The sequence below is a fragment of the Mus caroli genome, unplaced genomic scaffold (genome assembly GCF_978045245.1).
Source record: "Mus caroli unplaced genomic scaffold, Mus_caroli_1 scaffold_14, whole genome shotgun sequence".
In the NCBI taxonomy this organism is placed as follows: Eukaryota; Metazoa; Chordata; class Mammalia; order Rodentia; family Muridae; genus Mus; species Mus caroli.
The window spans coordinates 109,245,812-109,267,637 of NW_028227269.1; the positions used below are offsets into that span (position 1 = coordinate 109,245,812).

At 44.5% G+C, this 21,826-nt stretch overlaps 1 protein-coding gene across 5 annotated transcripts in view; it reads left to right on the plus strand.

Moving 5' to 3' along the window:
• The window catches only part of Traf3 (TNF receptor associated factor 3), a 102,628-nt gene that overhangs the window by 47,667 nt on the left and 33,135 nt on the right, over positions 1 to 21,826 (plus strand). For 4 of the 5 annotated variants that reach the window (XM_029484672.2, XM_021179131.3, XM_029484675.2 and 1 more), the window contains one exon: positions 6,169 to 6,279. The gene's annotated coding sequence lies outside the window, so the exon portion shown is untranslated. The remainder of the gene's footprint in view (positions 1 to 6,168; positions 6,280 to 21,826) is intronic. The other variant, XM_085830691.1, reaches the window with a different exon arrangement.

Consider the following 21,826-nt stretch of genomic DNA (forward strand, 5'->3'; position numbering starts at 1 on the left):
GTTTTAAAGAAAAAAAGAGGACAGATCTTAAGCAGTTAGAAGAAATGCTATTTTACAAGGGAACTGAGGTAATTTTAACAGCATATCAGATCATCTGTAAACCAAAAGACAGTTGGCTTATGTGTGAAATACTGAAAGAAAAACAAAACCTTAATTCCAAATCTTAACTTCAAATTTTGTAGCTAGCAAAAACATCTCTCTGAAATGAAGAGAGAGGTTTTTTTTTGTTTTTTTTTTTTTTTCAGTCTAAGAAAAGCTAACATAAGAACACAGAGGAGGCTGAGGCAGGAGGATTGCAAGTTCAAGGCCAACCTGGGCTACATAGAGAGGTACTATCTTCAAAACAAAAACAGTTAAGAAAACCTCAACAACTGAAAAGAAAAACAGAATTACAATACAAGAAAAACCGAGGGCATTCAGATAGATGGAAAAGACAATGTGACAGGAACCCAAAATGGTCCATAAAGGCTTCATTTTTACTTTTAAGTAGTTCTTACTGACTGCTCTTCCAGAGGTCCTGAGTTCAATTCCCAGCAAGCACATGGTGGCTCACAACCATCTATGATGAGATCTGGTGTCCTCTTCTGGCCTGTAGGCATACAGGCAGGCAGAGTGCTGTATGCATAATAAATAAATAAATAAATAAATAAATAAATCTTTTTAAAAATTGACTATTTAAACTGAAAATAATGTATGTTGGACGTTGTAAAGGTAAAATAAATGATAACTGAAAAGATAGAGGGAAGAAATGCAAGTATGAAGTTGGCAAGGCTTTATTTGTTATTGTTTTGCTGGTTTTTTTTTTTTTTTTTGAGGCAGTCTCTGTGTATCTTAGACTGGCGTGGAATCTGTTGACCCTCCCGTCTCAGCTTTCTGAGTGCTAAGATTAGAGGCCTGTGCCTCCGTGCCTAAGTTCAGAGCTCTGTGGGGTCTACACTGAAACATTGAAAATGTGTGTTGCATCAGGGAAAGAATCCAATGACAATGACAACTATAGGGCCGTCAGGAGAGCAGAGCAGGTGAAGGCTGAGGACGAAGCCCTGTCCCTGGGATGCACACAGTGGAAATAGACAACCAGCCCTGCCAGATGTCCACTGACATCCATAGTCCCTGTGCACCTTCTCTAAACAAATGCCATTTAAAAAAAAAAAAAACTTAAAATATTTGAAAAAAAATACTTAATTAAAAATGCTTGAAAGGAGACTGTTTACATGATATTTTATTGGTAAATTATACTAAATGTTTAAAAGAAAGAATATTGTGACTAGAGAGATGGTTCAGTTGTTAGGAGGACTTGTTCTTTTGCAGAGAACCTGGGTTCAGTTTCCAGCACCCACATGGTGGCTCAGAGTTCCAGGGGATCCAGTGCCCTCTTCAGACCTCTGCAGGCACCAGGCATACACACAGAGCCCATACATACATGGAAGCAAAACATATGGAAACATAAAGTAAACCTAAAAATAGGAGAAAAATATTAACTGGACAAAAGCTTTTTCAAAATACAGGAAACATTTTCTAATAGATTCTGCAAAGCTGACACTGTCCTAATTACAAGAGCAGACAAGACTCGATGAAGACAAACTTCTGTGACAGATCAGCAAAGCACAGAAAAATCCCCCATACATTTGGCAGATCAAATGTACATAGCAACAGATAAAAATGTTATGCCATAGTGGTCAGGAGAAGTTTATCTCAGGAATGAAGGGTTAGTTTAATAGTGGAAAATCCATTGTGGCCAACTGGAGTAATAGAGCAAAGAGAAAAATCAAAGTGATGTAGAAGTGGAAAATAGAAAACAGAGAAGACAGATAGAACGATGCTTCAGATTTCAGACAGATTCAGAAAGACAAGGAAAGGAGGGATGGGATGGCAGGTACAGAGGTGTCATGCAAAGGTAATGGTTGAAAATGTTCAGACCATATAAAAGACGCTGTCTTAGCTAGGGTTTTACTGCTGTGAAGAGACACCATGGCCAAGGCAACTCTTATAAGGACAACATTTAATTGGGGGTGGCTTACAGGTTCAGAGGTTCAGTCCATTATCATCAAGGCAGATATGATGCAGGAGGAGCTGAGAGTTCTACAGCTTCATCTGAAGGCTGCTAGCAGAAGACTGACTTCCAGGCAGCTAGGATGAGGGTATTAAAGCCCATGCCCATAGTGACACACCTACTCCAACAAGGCCACACCTTCTGACAGTGCCACCCCTGGGGCCAAGCATCTCTCATAGATGGGAGACTGAAGGCAGGAGGCTCAGGAATTCAAGTTCATTCTCAGCTACATTGAGTTTGAGATAACTGTGGACTCCACAAAACCCTGCCTCAGGAAATACAAAAGTCCAGTGTCTAACTGAAGTAAACGAGTACCGTGTTTCTATATATTACCTAAATAATAATTCAACAGAAAAAAACTATTTAACTTCCAGTGCTTAGGCAGCAGGGGTGGGGATGGTGACTAATCCAACAGAAGGCAGCAGGAGCCCCATGTAAAAGCACATTGAAGCCCAAATGTGAGTAATCACTTCCAGAATAAATGGATTAAGTGTTCCAGTTAAAAGATAAATACAGTGCTGGGCATGGTGGCGCACACCTTTAGTCCCAGCACTTGGGAGGCAGAGGCAGATGGATCTCTGAGTTCAAGGTCAGCCTGGTCTACAGAGTGAGTTCCAGGACAGCCAGGGCTACACAGAGAAACCCTGCCTCGAAAACAAACAAACAAACAAACAAATAAATAAAATATATTATTAAATATAATTATATATTTAATATAATATATTAAATAAATAAATATAATAAATTGTAGTTTTAAAAAATTTAACTCAGTCCAGCTCATTAGGGAACCTTCGAGGGCATAAGGATTCAGAAATGTTGAAATGAAAATCAGAAAAAACATACTACACAGACACTAACCTGATGTACACTTGTATAAAGTGAGATACGATGCACATATGGCAGACACAGTGCTGTGGTAAGGGTGTGACACATCTCAGCAGCTTTATTAATGCTTATTAATTTCCTGCTACACTAAAGTCCTGAACAGCCTGTCCTAGTAGGCAGATCTCTTTCCACATGGTAATTTAGGGATTCAAGGTTTTTATTTTTTAATTTAAATTTTATTTTATTATTAGTGTGTGTATATACATGTGTGTGTATAGGTAAGTGTATATGTGTGTGTGTGTGTGTGTGTGTGTGTGTGTGTGTGTGTGTACATGTGTGCCTATTCGAGTGTATGTAATGGGCATATGTGTGTGGGCAAGTTTGCTACAGAAAGTGTGTGGCGATCAGAAGACAGCTTTGGTTTCTTTCTCTCCTTCCCCCAATGTATGTTGGCTTTGGGGACCACAGCTCGGGCCATCAGGCTGCATGGCAGGGTCTTTATTTACCCTTTGCCTTCTCACCAGCCCAGCTGAACTTTTTCTCTACCTCTCCATTCTCTCATCTTAGAACCCTGGGCCTGCTCTGCAGGATCATCTCACATGGGGAAGAGAGCATATGTGTGTGATCAGGCCAGGCCTGAGAGTGGCACACATTGCTTATGCTTACATCCATTAGCAGACCTTGGCTCACAAGCCAACAGGACCCTGGGTAGGCGTGTTAGTGGCATGTCATGTATGTGTGTGCCCAGAAGGCTAAGGAAATTATTTGTAGGCATACTCAGCTTTCCAGTTTGTAATAATTGAAGTTTCAGTTTAGAGGAAGACTAATTATAAATTTGGATAAACCTTACAGTATAACTTTGGAATGGATAAGTAGACATTGACATCGGTTCTAAGGAAACTGGGCACATTCATAACCATGATGAAGATTTTATACATCGCTGTAGTTCATGGAACAAACAAATAAAGTAAATGTAACTGCCTTCTAAGTCTCTTGTTTGATGTAGCAGATATCGTAGATCCAAAAATAGCACCGGAGTTACTTGTCAAGTATGTGAAAGTGTTTATAAAAACTGGTCAGTCTTTTTTTAAAAAAAAAAATATTTATTCTATGTATATGAATACACTGTAGCTGTCTTCAGACACACCAGAAGAAGGCATCAGACCCCATTACAGATGGTTGTGAGCCACCATGTGGTTGCTAGAAACTGAACTCAGGACCTCTGGAAGAGTGGCCAGTGCTCTTAACCACTGAGCCAACTCTCTAGCCCCAAAACTGCTCAGTCTTGCAGTTCCAGTCAGTATCAGGACATTTCAAAGCACTGGTATAATGCAGATTATAGTATATGACCTCTGTAACTAAGTTATAAGCCAAGAATAAAAGTAATTATGGAATACAAAGAGTTTAAAAACAAATGTCCGTTGGGCTGATGGTGCATGGCTGTCAGAGCAGTGCTCGGGAAGCAAAAGGAGGGCTACTGCAAGTGTGAGCTAGCCTCGTCATCCTAGGGAAGCTGTGGCTGCTGCAAATGTGAGCTAGCCTCGAAATCGTAGGGAAGCCGTGGTGTGTGCTAGCCTCATAATTGTAGGGAAGCTGTGCTGCATATTAAGACTCACTCAAAAATAAATAATTTTTCATATAACTCATGGTTAAAAGACATAAGTGGAAGCTAGAAAATATTTTAGGTAGAAAAATAAAATCTCTGTGTGGCCAGTTGGAAGCATTAGGTAGGCCACCTATGGATACTCCAGCCGGCTGAGGGTCTTCCTTCATGGCCCTTCAGGTTTGCTCTGTTCTGAAGTCAACATTTTACTGAGAGTTGACTGATGCCATTGTCAGCTGCAGAATTCTTTATGTTGTGTTCACATTCTGTGGGAGACAGAATCTCTTTAAATAAAAGTAAACACTCCAGAAGTTTTGACTTAGGCCATGTTTAGAGAGAGAACTCACAGGTAAGTAAAGCCCAGACCAGGCCTTCTCTAGGCCCAGAGCTGAGGAGCTGCTGGGCTCAGCGTGGGGAGTTACACGGGGTGATGAGTCGGGGTGCAAGAATTAAGTTCTGGGGCTGGTGAGATGGCTCAGTGGGTAAGAGCACCCGACTGTTCTTCCGAAGGTCCAGAGTTCAAACCCCAGCAACCACATGGTGGCTCACAACCATCCGTAACGAGATCTGACTCCCTCTTCTGGAGTGTCTGAAGTCAGCTACAGTGTACTTACATATAATAAATAAATTAAAAAAAAAAAGAATTAAGTTCTGGGCAGAGATCATCAAATGGAAATTTTTATAAAGTTTATTCAAAATAGCCTAAATTTTGTATTAAGAACTCATAAGCCATTATGCAGCTATTTAGTTAGAAGGATTAATATACCGATGAGTTGTGTTGGAAAACTGAGCAGCAGAAATCCTCAGGTCCTTCTTCTAGGAGTGTGAATTATTATAGTCACTTTGGGAAATAGTTGGCTTCCTCTGAAGACACGCCTGGTACAGAAGTCACTGTCACTGTTGTAGTGTACCAGAGGACTGTAGCCTATGCTTGAGGTAGACAGAGCAGATCTGATGGGGTCACATTGGCTCTGAGGCAGGGACTTTGAACCAGCGACTGGAGAGCCAAGGTGCACATTTATGCGCTGATTTTACATGACAATGGAAACAAGGGACAGCTTCTGCAATACTAATGTTGATCAACAAAAAGCAAAATGAGAATATACGTGGCTCACCTGGGGGTGGTGGCTTTTAGTCTCAGTATTTGGGAAGCCGAGGCAAGCAGATCTCTTTAAGATGAGACCAGCCTGGTATATATTCACAGAACATGACTATTTATATAAAATTCTGAAGCAAGCAAAAATAAGAAAAGAACACCTCAGTATGTAGTAGGCTTATTTAGTTAGGTTCTAACTGTATTAAGAAAAGTGAAGGGGGCTGGAGAGATGGCTCAGCGGTTAAGAGCACTGACTGCTCTTCCCGTGGTCCTGAGTTCAATTCCCAGCACCCACATAGTGGCTCACAACCATCTGTAATGGGCTCTGATGCCCTCTTCTGGTGTGTCTGAAGACAGCTACAATGTACTTATGTATAATAATAAATCTTTGGGCCAGAATGAGCAGAGGTCCTAGATTCAATTCCCAACAACCACATGAAGGCTCACAACCATCTGTACAGCTATAGTGTACTCATACATAAAATAAACAAATAAATTTAAAAAAAAACCAAAAATATGCTTTGAAATTCTGTTTTTTAACTCATTTACAATTTTCCAGATGAGACCTGACCAGGCATTCCTCTTGATTCCCAGGTACAGGGTCCCCATTACTTGAAGGATAAGGCTGGCACGGCTCCGACGTCTGTGTGGAAGCTTCTCCCTCCCTTCTGAGCTTCCCTAGACTCCTTACTGCGCACGACACAGGTATGTGCTCAGAATCTTTAATACACGTAGGCTTCTTTCTTATGCTGTTACCTTTTTGCTTTGTATAAAGATCATCTCGTTGCAGAACCTGCTGAGTGTCCTGACTTCAGCCATCTCAGTTTTGGTCTTAGGCTGGGTTGAGGGTCTGCAGCTGTGCCCCTGTGTTTCATTTCTGCTTGACTATATCTTCCAGCTTTCTCTTCTTATTTGTGTGTGTGTCTATCTGTGTGTGTCTATGTGTGTGTGTGTGTGTCTATGTTCTTGGGTTTGTGTGTCATTACTGAGTGTATGTGGAGTCAGAAGAAGTCCAGTATAAAGATGCCCTGGAGCTGGAAGCACAGTTGCTGTGACTGCCTGGTAAGGGCCCTGGAATCCAAACTCAGATCCTCTTTAGAGGCAGGACAGCATTAACCACAGAGCCTGCACTTCAGCCTCTTTCAAAAGGTTTTTCAAGCTAGCGTTAAACTGTGGTCACAATGGCTAGGGCCTATGGGACTCAGGAATGATTTAATAACTGTTTGTTTGTTTCAAGACAGGGTTTCTCTGTGTAGCCCTGGCTGTCCTGGAACTCACTTTGTAGACCAGGCTGGCCTCGAACTCAGAAATCCGCCTGCCTCTGCCTCCCAAGTGCTGGGATTAAAGGCGTGTGCCACCATGCCCAGCATGATTTAATAACTTTGAAAAACAAGAGCAGTGGAGTTACCTTGCCAGGAGCAGTCTGATAGCTCTGCCACCCCACAAGTGTGCTTCCCAACAACCTGCTGGCCACTGCCCCACATGGGACTACGCCTTTGCCTCCTTAACTCTCTTTCTCTGGGGACTTGAAAGGGGAAAACAATAACATTTTTTAAAATCTCTAATTTATGATTGTGATATTTTATACTTGGAATTAAGAATCTATAACATGCCGGGCAGTGGTGGTGCACACCTTTAATTCCAGCACTTGGGAGGCAGAGGCAGGCGGATTTCTGAGTTCGAGGCCAGCCTGGTCTACAGAGTGAGTTCCAGGGCAGCCAGGGCTACACAGAGAAACCCTATGAATAAAAACAAAATCTCCACCCCCCACAAAAAAAAAAAAAACAAACCAAGGAAAACACATAAGAATCTATAATATGTTACAGCATTAAGATAAGGAAGGGTTTGGAGTATTTACAAAGTGAGAGTTATTATATGGCTACTTTTGATCAGTTGAATAGTAGCAAGAAAACTTGTCACCTAAGTTTCATTTCTAATTGCAGTGTCGTTAAAGTGCCATTCCTCCCCAGCAGTTAACAGTTCTTTCCATTTTTGAAGTGGGGGGAGTGACATGTGAGTCTACTTTTCTTTTTTTTTTTTTTTTAAAGATTTATTTATTTTTATTATATGTAAGTACACTGTAGCTGTCTTCAGACACTCCAGAAGAGGGAGTCAGATCTCATTACAGATGGTTGTGAGCCACCATGTGGTTGCTGGGATTTGAACTCTGGACCTTCGGAAGAGCAGTCGGGTGCTCTTACCCACTGAGCCATCTCACCAGCCCATGAGTCTACTTTTCATGAGAGTCTCCCCCCCCCCCCCCCCAGTTCCCTTGGATATTGTATGCTGTAAAGTCTAGACTGGTCTGTGCCCAGAGCTTCCCCTACCTGGCTGTGGCCATTGGCCTTGAACGTGTGACTGGTGGGTATATGTGAAGACTGGCTTCCTGGCTTTATTAGCCCTCCTTGTAGTCACTCAGTGCGGGTGTGTGCCTGTGTCAGCAGGCACAGGGACTGCTCCTGCTCAGTGCTCAGTCCCTAGAGCTGGCAGAGCATCACTGTCCTAACTTTGTCCTATATTCTTCCTTGAGCAACTGAAATGTTTCTGTATTATTGTGTCAGTATATCCTTCATTAGGTATTGGCTTATTCTAAGGGACAGTTCAAATTGAAACAGGATAAATACATTATTTCTGTAAGTTCTCAGCCATATGGTTCTGCCTTGACTTGGGTTATTGGAAGTGTAAGTGTCTCTTATTTCCTCGGATGAAAGGATGCAGTGAGAGCCATACCGATGTGATGCATAGCTCGTACTGAGCCCAGAGTGTTTCCCTCTGTGTTCTAACTCTCCTCAGGCGTAGGCCTAGAAGCTTCTAGCTTCTGAACAATCTAATCTTCCAAGCTGACTGATTCAGTCCGGCTTCTCTCTACTTCTGCCTGAATTTTTCTGCTTGGCCGAATGCTAAATTTGGCAACCTGTTCTAATAATCTTCTGGCTCCTTCTCATCCTCGGGTTTGTTCTGTGGTCGCCTGTGTCTAGCTTGTTCTCTCTGCACCCTGCCTCTGTGAAACGCTATTCACACACACACCACCCGTGTTTCCTCTCTTGCTGCTCTCGTGTCGCCTCTCCTTGCTGTGCTGTTTCCATGTGAGTTGGGCATGTCCTATCTCTGACTCATTTGTCTGTTCCTCAGTTAGATGTCACTTTCAAATGTGGGTGCTTCCTTCTACAAACTAACCTCACTTTCATTGTTAGGAATTAAAGGTGTGTCCTAAGGACTTGTCTGTATTCCAGTCACATCACACTGCAATCCAGGGTATGTCTGCATTCAAGCTGCACCGCATAGACGGGAAGGGCTTTGGATGGGATCCCTTGTCAGAGCAGCCATGTTGCTGGATTAAAATCCATCTACAGGTTATAACCAGTTGTGAATTGAATTGTGTTTTTAGGTATTCTTAGAAGTGGTCAGATGCCACTTGTGGCCAGCAGACCCTCCTGATTGCTAGCCACAGTGTCTGGCCTGTGGCAGAGCCTGTCCTCCTTGCTTTCTGGTCTTGGTAGGTGCTCTCTCCTCATCTTGAACTTCTTTGTTGCCACCTGCAACTGCCTGTTTTTCTCAGCAACCCTGGTGTCCTTTGTGGGAAGTGAGATCTTGAGGCCCCAGGACTCTTGCCACTGTGGGCACTCATGTGTGGGAGCTTGCTGATGTGGCACACACGTGCCAGCGTGGCTCTCTGTCTGACCTGAGTTCCTGCTGTGGAGCTGCCACTCATCTCTGGCCCTGGGGACTGTGATGTGTCCAGTCTTCACTTGGTTTTTACGAGTATTTATTTTATTATTTTTTTATTTTTATATTTATCTTTTTTTTCTCTTATGCTGAAATTGGTTCCTAACAAACTTAGCATACTCACTCAGTTGTTTTTTGTTTTTTTTTTTTGGGTTTTTTTTTTTGGTTTTTCAAGACAGGGTTTCTCTGTGTAGCCCTGGCTGTCCTGGCACTCACTTGGTAGACCAGGCTGGCCTCGAACTCAGAAATCCGCCTGCCTCTGCCTCCCGAGTGCTGGGATTAAAGGCGTGCGCCACCACGCCCAGCCACTCAGTTGTTTTAATCTGTAAAAGTATGCGGTTGTTTTAAATAACAATACCAGCATATGGTCTCATAGATTTGAATGCTTGGTCCCCAGTTGGGGGAACTGTTGGTGGAAGTGTGTCCCTGGGAGTGAGTGGACTTTGAGGTTCAAAAGACTCGTGTCTTCCCCAGCATCTCTCTGTCTCTGTCTCTCACTGTGTCTCTCTCTGTCTCTCACCATCTGTCTCCCTGTCTCTGTCTCTGTCTCTCACTGTGTCTCTCTCTGTCTCTCACCATCTGTCTCCCTGTCTCCGTCTCTGTCTCTCATTTCTGCTCCTCTCTCTCTACCTCTCTCTACCTCCTGTGTGTGGATTGAGATGTGAGCTCTCGGCTACGGCTACAACACCACACCTGCCCACTGCCATCTTCCTGTCATGATGGTCATAGACTCACCTCTGAAATAAACCATTTCTTTTCTAAGTCGCTGTGGCTGTGGTGCTTTGTCACAGCAGTAGAAAACCTTACTCAGACAAGCAGCCCCTGCAGTACCATCAGCTGGCTGCACAGTTAGATGCACTCATTTCACTGCGTTTAGAGAAAGAAGTTCTTTTTCATTTTATTTGTATTGTGTCTTTACAAAACTTCTTCATGATTCCAAGACACAGTTAAATACTTTTCAGAAATCTTAGCTTCAAATCCTTCATTACAGTGACCAAGAAAATAGGTAGCTAGTATTTTTCCTGTGTTTCAGGTGGAGAAGAGCTGTTAGCTTTCTTAAAGACCCATACCCTTTCCAGATAGACAGTGCTAAGTGTTCAGAGCAGAGGAGAGGATTTGGATTAGAGCTCCCATCAGAAGGAACTAGAGAGAATGGAAGGAGTTTATGAAAGCTATTGACTGGAGTGCCGCATTTTATTCTAAAGTTTGGCTTAAACACTGTAAGCACCTCCTTAATATGGCCATGTTTCTGCTCTTTGAATCCATTTTTCTGTAAAGTTAACATTTTAGGAAAGGGAGTTACAGCCCACCCACCCCCATACCCACTCCTCCCTCCGCCCACTTCCTTTCTGGTAGACCAGCAGTTTCCTCTGAGAAGGTGCTGCCTGCTGCTGGACGTCTGCAGAGTGGCTTGGCCCTGGGCTCTGCTCCTTCCTCTCTGTCCAGAGGCAGGACTCCAGCTGTAGGCCAGGAGAACTATAGGCCTGCATCTCATCTGAGAGGGCTGAGCAGAGCTTTAAACCTCGTAGATTGTAGTGCTGGAGAGATGGATCAACAGCTAAGAAACTGCTCTCTTCCAGAACACCTGGCTTTGGTTCCCAGCACCAGCAGTTAGTTAATCCAGCAGTTAGTTAACCGTCGCCTGTGACCTCAGTTCCGGGGAGTCCAGTGCCATCATCTTCATACCTCCCTAAGTAGCATGTGTGTAGTGTACATGCAGGTGAGATAAAGCACAGATACATAAAAAGTAAAAATAATTCAATCTTAAAAGTCAACATCCTAAGTCGTATGTCTCAAGGAGTAATGCAGAGTTCCAAGGGCTGGTTTCTTCCCGTTGTACGCTCTTATCTGTATTTAGTTCTTTGATCCTGTCCGTTTGGGCGAGTTGGTCTGTCTCCCATTCTCTTTTTGAAGAGAAGAGGGCTTTTAATAAGAAACTAATCTTACGCTGACTGATTTAGAAGCACCGTGAGACCGTACCTCTGGATGTGTTTATGAAGCTGGTTCCAGAAGGGCTGGCTAAAGGAGGAAAGTCTATGGGGTACGCACCGCACTGGGGTGGGAGAGCAAGTACAAGGAGGAGGGAGCTGGGCTCCGCTCCCTGCTCCTGACTGCATGCAGTGCTGTGCGAACAGCTTCCCTCACCTTCCCACTGCCATGCCTGCCCTCTCCACTGCACTCAACCGAACCTTCAGATGGAGAGCTAAAATAACAGAGCAGCCACTGATGAGAAACTAAAACACTTGCTTGCATGGCCTCTCTCCTAGACTTTGCAGGGTAGGGCCAGGGCTGCTGCCACGGTGTAGCATCTGGCATCAGGAATCACCAAGGGAGCTGCTGTGCGGGTTTCCAAGAGGCATCTGTACTGTCTGCCGGCACACCTGTCTTCCACCACCTCCCTCCCCATCACCACTGCCTCACTGTGGGGCACTGTCCCCTGCTGGACTGGACCTCAGGCTGCTGTCTCGGCATGAGTGCCGCTTCGTCCTTTCTTGCTGGCAGGAGCCATTTTCTCTGTTTCTCCGATGCTTCCCTTTTTGGTTTTCCCCAGGCTTTCCAGTTTTGTGGAACATTCTTTTGTCAGCAGATGTACTTTTGTTTTTAGTTTCTAAGCTCAAAATTAAAATGTAGCCAAGTCACAGGAGTAGAGACCTTAATGCTGAAGGCAGAGGAAGTGTGAAGTCACCATTCGTTCTGCTGCAGCACATGTGTAAGCCAGGCATCTAAGGCGGCTGACAGAAACTGGAGAAGCTCTGTCCTCAGAAGATTACACACAGCGCATGCTGGATTAAATAAGGCCTTCGGATACAGTCAGTTCCCACCTGAAAATACAGCGGGTTGGAAGCAGAACACTCAGTCTGCATGAAGTGCAGCAGAGCCCTGTGTGGAACTAGAATACCTAGCTATGCCAGGACGAGGGCTCTGGGAATGCTCACTGCTGCTCACTGCTGGCTGTGACTCCTCCTCAGGTGTGTGTGAGTGGCTAAGTGCCATGTTCTAGCCTTGCAGTTCCCGGCACTGTAACTCCTTGCCTGGGGCGCCATTATTTCTGTTCAGTAAAAGCTACCTCGTCATGTGTCAAAAGCAAACATTCTTCTCCCCCTTGGTTTTCTTGAGGGTGGAAAGGGAGGTGTCGGCAATAGCCCCAGGTTCCATCCTGTGGGTGACCTTCCATGTCACCCAGATTTTTATGTGTTCAGTTTCTGAACATTGGAGACTCCCTGTTGTTTCCTCAGCTTGGGCTCTTACATGGTTAATAAAACCCTCAATGTTCTTCAAATGCTGTCTCTAATGCATTTGACTGAACCAGCATAATTTTTCTTCAATAAAATAAGTAAAGAATTTCACTAAATCTCAATTTTAGGACACTATGTGTATAGCCATGTAAAAATAAGTGAAATAAAAGTATTTCTATTGGGGGCTGGTGAGATGGCTCAGTGGGTAAGAGCACCCGACTGCTCTTCCGAAGGTCAGGAGTTCAAATCCCAGCAACCACATGGTGGCTCACAACCATCTGTAACGAGATCTGGCGCCCTCTTCTGGTGTGTCTGAAGACAGCTACAGTGTACTTACATATAATAAATAAATAAGCCGGGCGTGGTGGCGCACGCCTTTAAAAAAAAAAAAAAAAAAAAAAGTATTTCTATCCAGTCATGAAATCTGATCACAGTTTCCACAGTCTTCAGTTTGGAGAGCACCCAAAGCCACAGTTTACCATTTCTTCTGATGATTGTGCGTCTCCTGCAGGTGTCACATGGGGGTTCCCGAGGATGTCCTTGTGACAAACATTCTAGAAGTAATGTGGCTGTCTTAACTATGGGAACTTAATTTTTACAAATGGTTTTTTGTTTGAAGACTTTGAACTAAATCTTTGTTTGGGTGCTGAACTTGTAGGTATTGTCCCCACAGAGGATCAAAAGGAGTCTGGCGGGCGGTGGCTGCCATCTGCATCAGCTGTCCCCAGAACCTGTGCTCCATAGCTCATGCCAGTGTCCTTTGATTCTCTGTGTTCAGTTTAGCGTCTTCTCAGGGTCAGTTTCTGTGGGTAACTTCCAGCACCTCTGCTCTTTTCTACCCTGAACTTACTGTGTGGCGTGGGGTCATAGGCTTGCCATTTCCTGAGGTTGGTCATGGTAAGCAGTATTGCCCAGGCTGTGTAGAGGGAGCCAGACCCAGATGTCCCATCTCCTCAGTTTTAAGTAAGATTTCTTTTTCTAATTTGATGTGTGTGTGTGTGTGTGTGTGTGTGTGTGTGTGTGCACACGCGCGCGCAGGGGTCAGAATGCAGCTTGCAGGCTTCAGTTCTCTTCTGCTGCCATTCGAGTCCCAGGGACTGAGCTCAGGTAGTCAGACATGAGAGAAAGTCCTGCCTGCTCAGCCATCCCTCCAGCCTGAACTGTTTTATTTTTAAAGAAATGTTTGTGTGTGGATGTGTGTCTGCATGTGTGTCTATGCTGAGTGCATTCTACAGAGAGCATGAGAGCCCCTGGAACTAGAGTTGCAGATGGTTGTAAGCTGCTACATGGGTGCTGGGCATTGAACTCACATCCTCTGGAAGAGCAGCCAGTGTTCTTAAACCGTTGCCAGTTTTGTTAGTTTGTTGTTCTATCCCAGTTAGCCTGGATTCACTGTGTAGCTTCAGCTGGCCTTGAAAGCAGAGAGCTGCCCACCTAGACTTTCTTTTTACTTTTGGTCAAGCCATTAAGGGCTAGGTAAAGAGATTTTGTTTGTTGTTGCTGTTTATTTGTTTGTTTTAATTATAGCTGGGTGTGGTGGCACACATCTCTAGTCCTAGCATTCAGGAGGCAGAAGCAGGTGTATCTCTGAGTTTGAGGACACACACATGTGGTGAGGGTGTGATATGGTGTTGGTGTGAGTGTTCTTCCACCGTGTAGATCTCAGGGCTCAATCTTAGGTTGTTAGATTTTTTTGGCAGATATCTTTCAGCCCACTGAGCACCCCACCCATAGTTCTAAAGACAGGGTGTTATGTAGCTTGGGCTAGCCTCACATGCTAGGCAGCCATTGAGTCCATTCCCAACCACCTTCCCTATTTGAGGTCACTGAAGGCTTCTGTGTTTGTTTTGGTCGAGAGTGAGCGAGGAAGCAGTTTCTTACCCATGGTTAGCCTAGCAGTGACACAGAGGGCTGTAGCTCCCTGCCATTTCTGCAACCTGCCCACCAGCAGTTTCTCTGCACTTCTAACATAGTTCGGGGTTAAAAGTACCACACTGTTTCCATGAAGACCAAAAGTGTCAATATCTCAGGTTTGGGGGACTCCCTATGTTTTTATCACGTGGTCTTTGTTTTGTCTTTACATTTTAAAGCCTAAAAGTCATTCTGACTTTAGGGTCTTAGAAAACCAGGCTGCTGCCTAGATTGACCTGAAGATGGCACTTGCTGGCCCTGGACCCTTAATCTATGGTGTATGCCCTAGAGACATTTGTCCACGCGCCTCAGAAGAGCTGAGTTAGGATGTTGAGAGCCGACTGTGCATAATACAGAGGCTGGAACACCACTGTGCATGATAAGTAACCATTACCACACCAGAAGATGAAGTGTATCCCACAGTAAACATGAAATGTGAGTAACACTAGAGACATGGCAGGGGATTGACAGGAAGAGAAGCATGAGCTGGAGATGGTGGCTCACAGCTCGAATCCAGCATTTGAGGGGTTCAGGGGGGAGGTCATCTTCAGCTGCACGCTAAGTCTGAGGCTTGGACAGTGAGTCTGTCTCAGTAACACAAACAAGGGGCTGCAGAGGTGGCTGCTCCCGCAGAGACCCTGGTTTGGTTCCCAGCGCCTGTACGATAGCTCACAGCTGTTTAGAATTACAGCGTCAGAGGAGCTAGCACTTTCTTCTGGCTTGCTGGGCTCCAGGCACGCCTAGACTAGACATACATGTGGTCAAAACATCCATACACATAAAGCAAACAGAAGTTTTTAAATATGAGTGCAAGTAATAATCTTAAACAGAAAGTTCAGGTGCTGTTTCCATTTGGAGAGAGTTCAAGGATGCAGTAGCACACAGGCTCTGACCGAAGAGAGTTCTGCACATGGGCTTAGAACCTACCCACCACTTACCCTCCCCAAAGCACCGTCCTCAGGCCGGCTGACCACTTGAGAAGAAAGGTGGAGACAGGTCTGTAAGCAGCTATGAATGGGCCAGTGACCACCTTCCTGGCTCTTCAGGTCTATGCTGATATGGGAGCCTGATTGCTGAGCTGAACATTAAAAGTTTAAACCAGAAAGTGAGTCTTGTTCTTTTCCAAGATTTATGTACTCTAGACCTCTTATATTTCCACATGAATTTAAAAATTATCATATTAATTTTTGCATTACAAATCACGGCGGATCAGTGCTGGGCTGTGCCACGCACTCCAGCACCGCGCTGCATCCCATGCCCCCCTCCTTAGGAGGAAGCTTCCCTAGTGTGTGGTCAGGTCACTGTAGTGCGCTTTTAAACATTGCCACTGTGAGCACAGCAACTTGCAGGAAGCTTTCTGATGCAGAGTAAACAGAATATTATCTTTCCTTGTGATCTGGAAAGTGGGACAGTTCAGGAATTAATGTTCTGAATAGGATTATTAGGTTGACATCCAGCCTCTGAGAGTGTAGCATGCAGCAGGTGCTAAGTGTTCTGTGGGAAACACACTCCCCTAGTTGGGCTAGAAAGCATGGTCTTTAAATACAGCTTAAATATATTGCCTAGAAACACAGTTACTATACTGTGCATGCATGTGTGTGTGCGTGTGTGTGTGTGTGTGTGCATGCGTGTGTTTGTTTTAGAAAATGAAGCTGAAGAGGGTTGGGGTTGGCACACACCTTTAATCCCAGCACTCGGTAGGCAGAAGCAGTCGGAGCTCTGAGCCCAGCCAGGGCCACACGGAGACACCGTGTCTTGGTGGGGGGTGGGGGGGGTGAATGTTAGAAAATTAAAAGCAACCCTGTGGCTCCTGTGGCATATGACCTTCGTGTAATCTGTGTCCCTGCGGAGAAACTGTTCACACTATTTATAAGTAAAAGTAATCTAATTGTTAGTGTGCTAAGCCATGTGCTAAGACTCAGAGGATAGCAGGAGTGAAAGATACTTCAATGAAAAGTAGCATAGACTGGTAGATAATAATAATTCAAGTTTTCACGTGCTGATAAGAAAATTCTTCAGGATACATTGTTGGAAGCCAATGAAAACTATGGCTTAATTCAGATATTAGACACAGTTTATGGAGGGAGACACAGCTGCTTGCTTCTGCACTGACTGTGTTGCCGCACACATTGCTCTAAGCATGAGAAGGAATTGTCTGTGCTGGGTAGTAGCAGTCAGAGAATCTGGAATTATCTTAATTGTTTTCTAAGGGTCTGGACTGTCATAATAAAATGGGAATCTTAGGCCCCTTGCTTGTCCACAGCTCACAGCACTGTATGCCTTTAGCATTAAGGGTGAATGTGACCTGCTATATCTACTGTGTATTCAGTATCACAAGCTAATCAAATTTAAATTATATTATTTTGAGTTAATTATTTTTGTATTAGTTTACATCTAGATTTTACATTAAGATGGGAATTCACTCCCTTTATTAAAGCCCAGTGGCTTTAGTCTACTTTTAAATGGTATAGCTACCACCATTCTCTAATTCCAGAATGCTCTTACATTTCCACTGAGACGTCCCATACCCCAGCAGGACCTGTCCTGTTGGTTTTTTGTTTTTGTTTTTTCAAGACAGGGTTTCTCTGTGTAGCCCTGGCTGTCCTGGAACTCACTCTATAGCCAAGGTAACCTCGAACTCAGAAATCTGCCTGCCTCTGCCTCCCAAGTGCTGGGATTAAAGGCGTGCGCCACCACTACCCAGCTGTCCTGTTGTTTTTTGTTTTTTTAAATCCCAAACATTTGGTTTTGCCAGTAAAGACTCTGGAACCAGATGCTGGGGTGAAAGTCTGCTGCCTTAGAAAGGCAGAGAAGTACGCAGCTGACCTTCCTCCTCAGCTGACATCCCAAAAGGAAAAGCCCCCTGCCCTTCTCCAGGCCTTCACTAAACCCTCAAACCAACTGTCCCTCCCTGCTCCTTCCTGTGTGTCTATCAGTTTTCCTGACTTCCTCCTAACTTCTCTGGTTCTTTTCCTATGTTCACTTCCTGTCAACTAGGTGCTTGCTCTGCCTCTCATCCTGTGGTTGACTTTATTTAATCCTGTTTACAACAGACAGAAAGCTCTTGGATTAAAGGTGTGTGCTAGAGTGAGCTGCACCACAACTAGAAACAGGTTTTTTCAGGAAATGGCACAATTTGGGGGTTTATAATGTGATCACATATCCTACAGCACTGTTCACATTCTCCCCCTGGCTTCTGCAACGCTGGTCCCTGTCAGAAGCCTAAAGGTGGCTCTGTGGGTCTTGAGGGGATGAAGTGAATCCTGACAGACCTGCGTGCTCCTGGTATTCTGTGCCTTTTGTAGCAAATTGCTGCAAGGCTTCCGCTAATATGCCTGGTTTAGCTTTTTCTTTTTCTTTTTTTAAATCTGTTTGCTTTTCTTTGGCATTTTACAAAAACAAAGACCTGCAATTGTAATCTTTACTTGTTTATGTAGAGCACAACATGCCATATATAGAAAGAGAAAGATTATTCATCATTTGCTTGGTCAAATGGCCCCCATAGACTCATACATTTTAATGCTTTAGGGATGCCATTAGGAGGTGTGACCTTGTTTTAATGGGTGTGGCCTTGGAAGAAGTGTGTCATTAAGGGTGAACTTTAGTTTTTAAATGCCCTAGCCAGGCTCAGTGGTTTGATCTCTTTCTGATGTCTTTGGAACCAAATGTAGAACTCTCAGCTACCTCTCCAGCCCCGTGTCTGCTAGTGTCCTGCCATGCTCCCACCTTAGGACTAAGCCCCTGAACCTGTAAGCCAGCTTCAGTCAAATGCTTATTTGCTATAGCCATGGAGTCTCTTCGGAGCAGTAGAAACCCTAACTAAAACAGACCTTGAACCAGGAGTGGGGTATATCTGTGACAGGCCAGACCATGTGGTTTCTCCTTGGCAGAATGTGGACTTTGGGTCTTTGGATTAGGAAAGCATTTGGATGTTTTAAGTGGGGTTTGATGGACTATACTGTTAGGAGCATGGGAGACAGTGGTGCTGAGACTAATTAGATTATGATGGCCTGGCTCAAGAGGTTTCAAAGAAAAAGAATATTAGTATGTAGCCGAGAGAGCTTTCTTGTAATATTTTGACACTATCTGGCCGGTTCTCCCCACACCCACCCCAAATCTGTCTGAGGCTAAATTAAAGAATTACGGATTAACAGCTTTGGCAGAGGAAATTTCCAGACGGCCTAGTATTGACTGTGTTGCTTGGTTAATCGTGGGCGTGCTTATGCAGATTTATAATGAAGAGGAGGCAGCTGAGTGAGGAAAAAATACAAACTGTACAGTGTGAGGAGACAAGAAGCACCAGGACGTGTGGCGTCAAGTCCACTGTTCGTGGAGACAGAAGGAAAGGAAAGTGAGTGGTGGCCTTTAATCCCAGCACTGACGGGAGCTGGGATAGGTGGGTCTCTGAGCTGAAGGCCGACCTGCTCTATAGATTTAGTTCCAAGACAGCTGAGCTTGGGCAGTAAAGGAAGTTGTCAAAAACAGAAAGCTGGTGAAAATGTATTTGAACAAGGAGCCATGCTCGAGCTCAAGCAAACAATAGAACATGACAGCTTCGGTCATGTGGTTCTGGCTTTAGAGTCAAAAATACAAGAAATGGGTTATGGAATCTCCCTCCACAACTAAGGAAAGTTGTCCAGGCCAGGTCTGTGTCAGGGGTGTCCCTGCGTGGAGGTCTAGAGAGGCCATTGTGTGAAGCTGTGAAGGTGAAGCCTGGATTGCCTTGGGGACCCCAAGATGTTAGAGATGCCAGACTCATGGAATACTTACCAAGGAAAGCTGCAGACTGGGTATGGAGTCAGCTCAGGAGAGAGAAGTGCGTTTCAGTCAACAAACCTGAGCCGAGTTGGAGATTTGAACACTTGGACATGGGACATGGAGGGAGATACAGAGTGTGGAGCTTTTCCAGCTGGTGTTTGGTCTTGCTTTAGTCTACTCTTTCCTCACGGTGTTCCTTTTCCCCCTTTTGGAATGATAGGATATAGCCTACGCTGCTATATGTTGTAAGTATGTGGTCTGCTTTTGATTTTGATTGTATGAGGATTACAGTTAAGAAATTGCCATGAGTCTCAGGAGAGATTTTGGACTTTTAAACAGGGTTGATACTGATGACTATTTGAAGTTGTACTGAATGCATTTCTGCCTTATGATACAGCTTCAAGCCTATGGGGGCCAGGGAGTGGATGTGATGGTTTGACTAGGATGGTCCCCATAGACTCATATGTAGGCATAATGTTTTGTAGGCTGTGTAAAGTTTACCCTGGGGTTATTCAAATTCAGATTTCTCTGTCCTCATATCTTGTCTCAGTCCAGACATGGCATTGTGATGCTTACACCAAGAACCTCTTGTCTCAAGTTTGTGTAAATAGTTCTTACCATTATTCTCTGCCTTGTCAATAAATACCAATCACCCAATAAATAGCTGGGCAGAAATGAGAATAGGGTGGACATCCACCAGGGAGAGGAAGGAAAGAAGGAGGGTCACAACCATGGGAAGAGTGGAGGAATTGGAGTGATGGAGAAGGTCTGAAGAGCCTGATCAATGATAATATGCAAGTATCATGGGATGGGGCTGGAAAGTAGCCAGATTACCATAGACGTTTAAGATACATCATTTAAGCGGGGGCGGTGGTGGCGCACGCCTTTAATCCCAGCACTTGGGAGGCAGAGGCAGGTGGATTTCTGAGTTCGCGGCCAGCCTGGTCTACAAAGTGAGTTCCAGGACAGCCAGGGCTACACAGAGAAACCCTGTATCGAAAAACCAAAAAAAAAAAAAAACCAAAAAAAAGATACATCATTTAACTGCTCAGCTATTGAGGTGCAGTCTTAAGTAAATCTTGATTTGTGACGTTATTGGGGATTAGCATAAAGTAAATAAATACAGCCACCAGATTAATTCACTGTCACATTTATAGTAAGGACAATTCATTACACATATTTTTTAAGATTTATTTATTTATGTATATGAGTACACTGTAGCTGTATAAATGGTTGTGAGCCATCATGTGGTTGCTGAGAATAGAACTCAGGACCTCTGCTCGCTCCAGCCTAAAGAGTATTATATGTAAGTACACTGTAGCTGTCTTCAGACACACCAGAAGAGGGCGTCAGATCTCATTATGGATAGTTGTGAGCCACCATGTGGTTGCTGCGATTTGAACTCAGGACCTTCGGAAGAGCAGTCAGTGCTCTTAACGGCTGAGCCATCTCTTCAGTCCCAACTCATATATTTTAATGCTTAGGGAGTGGCACTAGGAGGTGTGGCCTTGTTGGAGTGGGTGTGGCCTTGTTGGAGAAAGTATATCACTCACTGGGAGTGTCCTTTAGAGTTCAAATGTCCAAGACAGAACCATTGACTCTTTCTGCTGCCTTGGATCCAGATTTAGAACTCAGCTACCCCTCCAGTACTATGTCTGCGTGAGTGCTACCATGCTTCCTGCCATGAGGGTAATGGACTAAACCTCTGAACTTGTAAGCATGCCCTAATAAAATGCTTTCTTTTATGAAAGAAGTTGGCTGTGGTCTTTTCATAGCAATAACTAAGTAGCTAAGACACTTAGAAACTGAGACTCAGTTACCCTTATCTCCTTCCTAAGACCCTTACTCGACATAGCTTCCTCAGCACTATAGAGCAGAGCATCAGACCAAAGCTATGAGGAGTTGAAATCTTTGATGGTCCTCACATTGCACAAAATTAGATCAGTTATTAAAGTCTTCTGTTCCTGAAGTCAGTTTGTCACAGAAAATGTTTGAGGTGAGCGGCCCATGCCTTGCCTTTATTAACTCAGTAAGTCCACACTGAGCCTGTTAGGCCCTGCTCTTTCCACGTGGGGGTTACCAGCCAACCGAAGAGATCCAAATCCCACCCCTCTCCACGTCTGCTGTTATCAGTGGGAACAGGCACACAGAGGATTGCTTGGAGCTCCTTCAGAGGAAGGAGGGGACATTGTGGAGTTGGCTGTTAGAGATACTGGAGTGTCCCTAGGGACATAGAATGGTTGGCGGCGGCGGGCAGCCAGTGATCCCTGCAGACCTTCCGTGTAGAACGTTTCCACACGTAAGCCATCATTCCTGTGAACAAGTTCCTCAAAGGCAGACTGCAAGCCGTCACTGGTCCCTTGAAGTCGTCCTGAAAACCGACTTACACGTCCAAAGATTTCGCACAAGGCTTCTTCAGGTTACCACAGCAGCACTCTCTTTTTATCAAAGCTCACTCAGGTGCAGCTAGACCATCAGCTCACTAATTGCTCTGCTGCTGACAGCCATTTTTGTATAGCCCTGGCCATGAAACATTTGCTCCTTGTACCTCAGAAAGAACAGCAGAAAGCAGTACGTGAGCAGGGCTCTGGGAAGAGGAAGACTCGCCTCTGCCCCAGCCG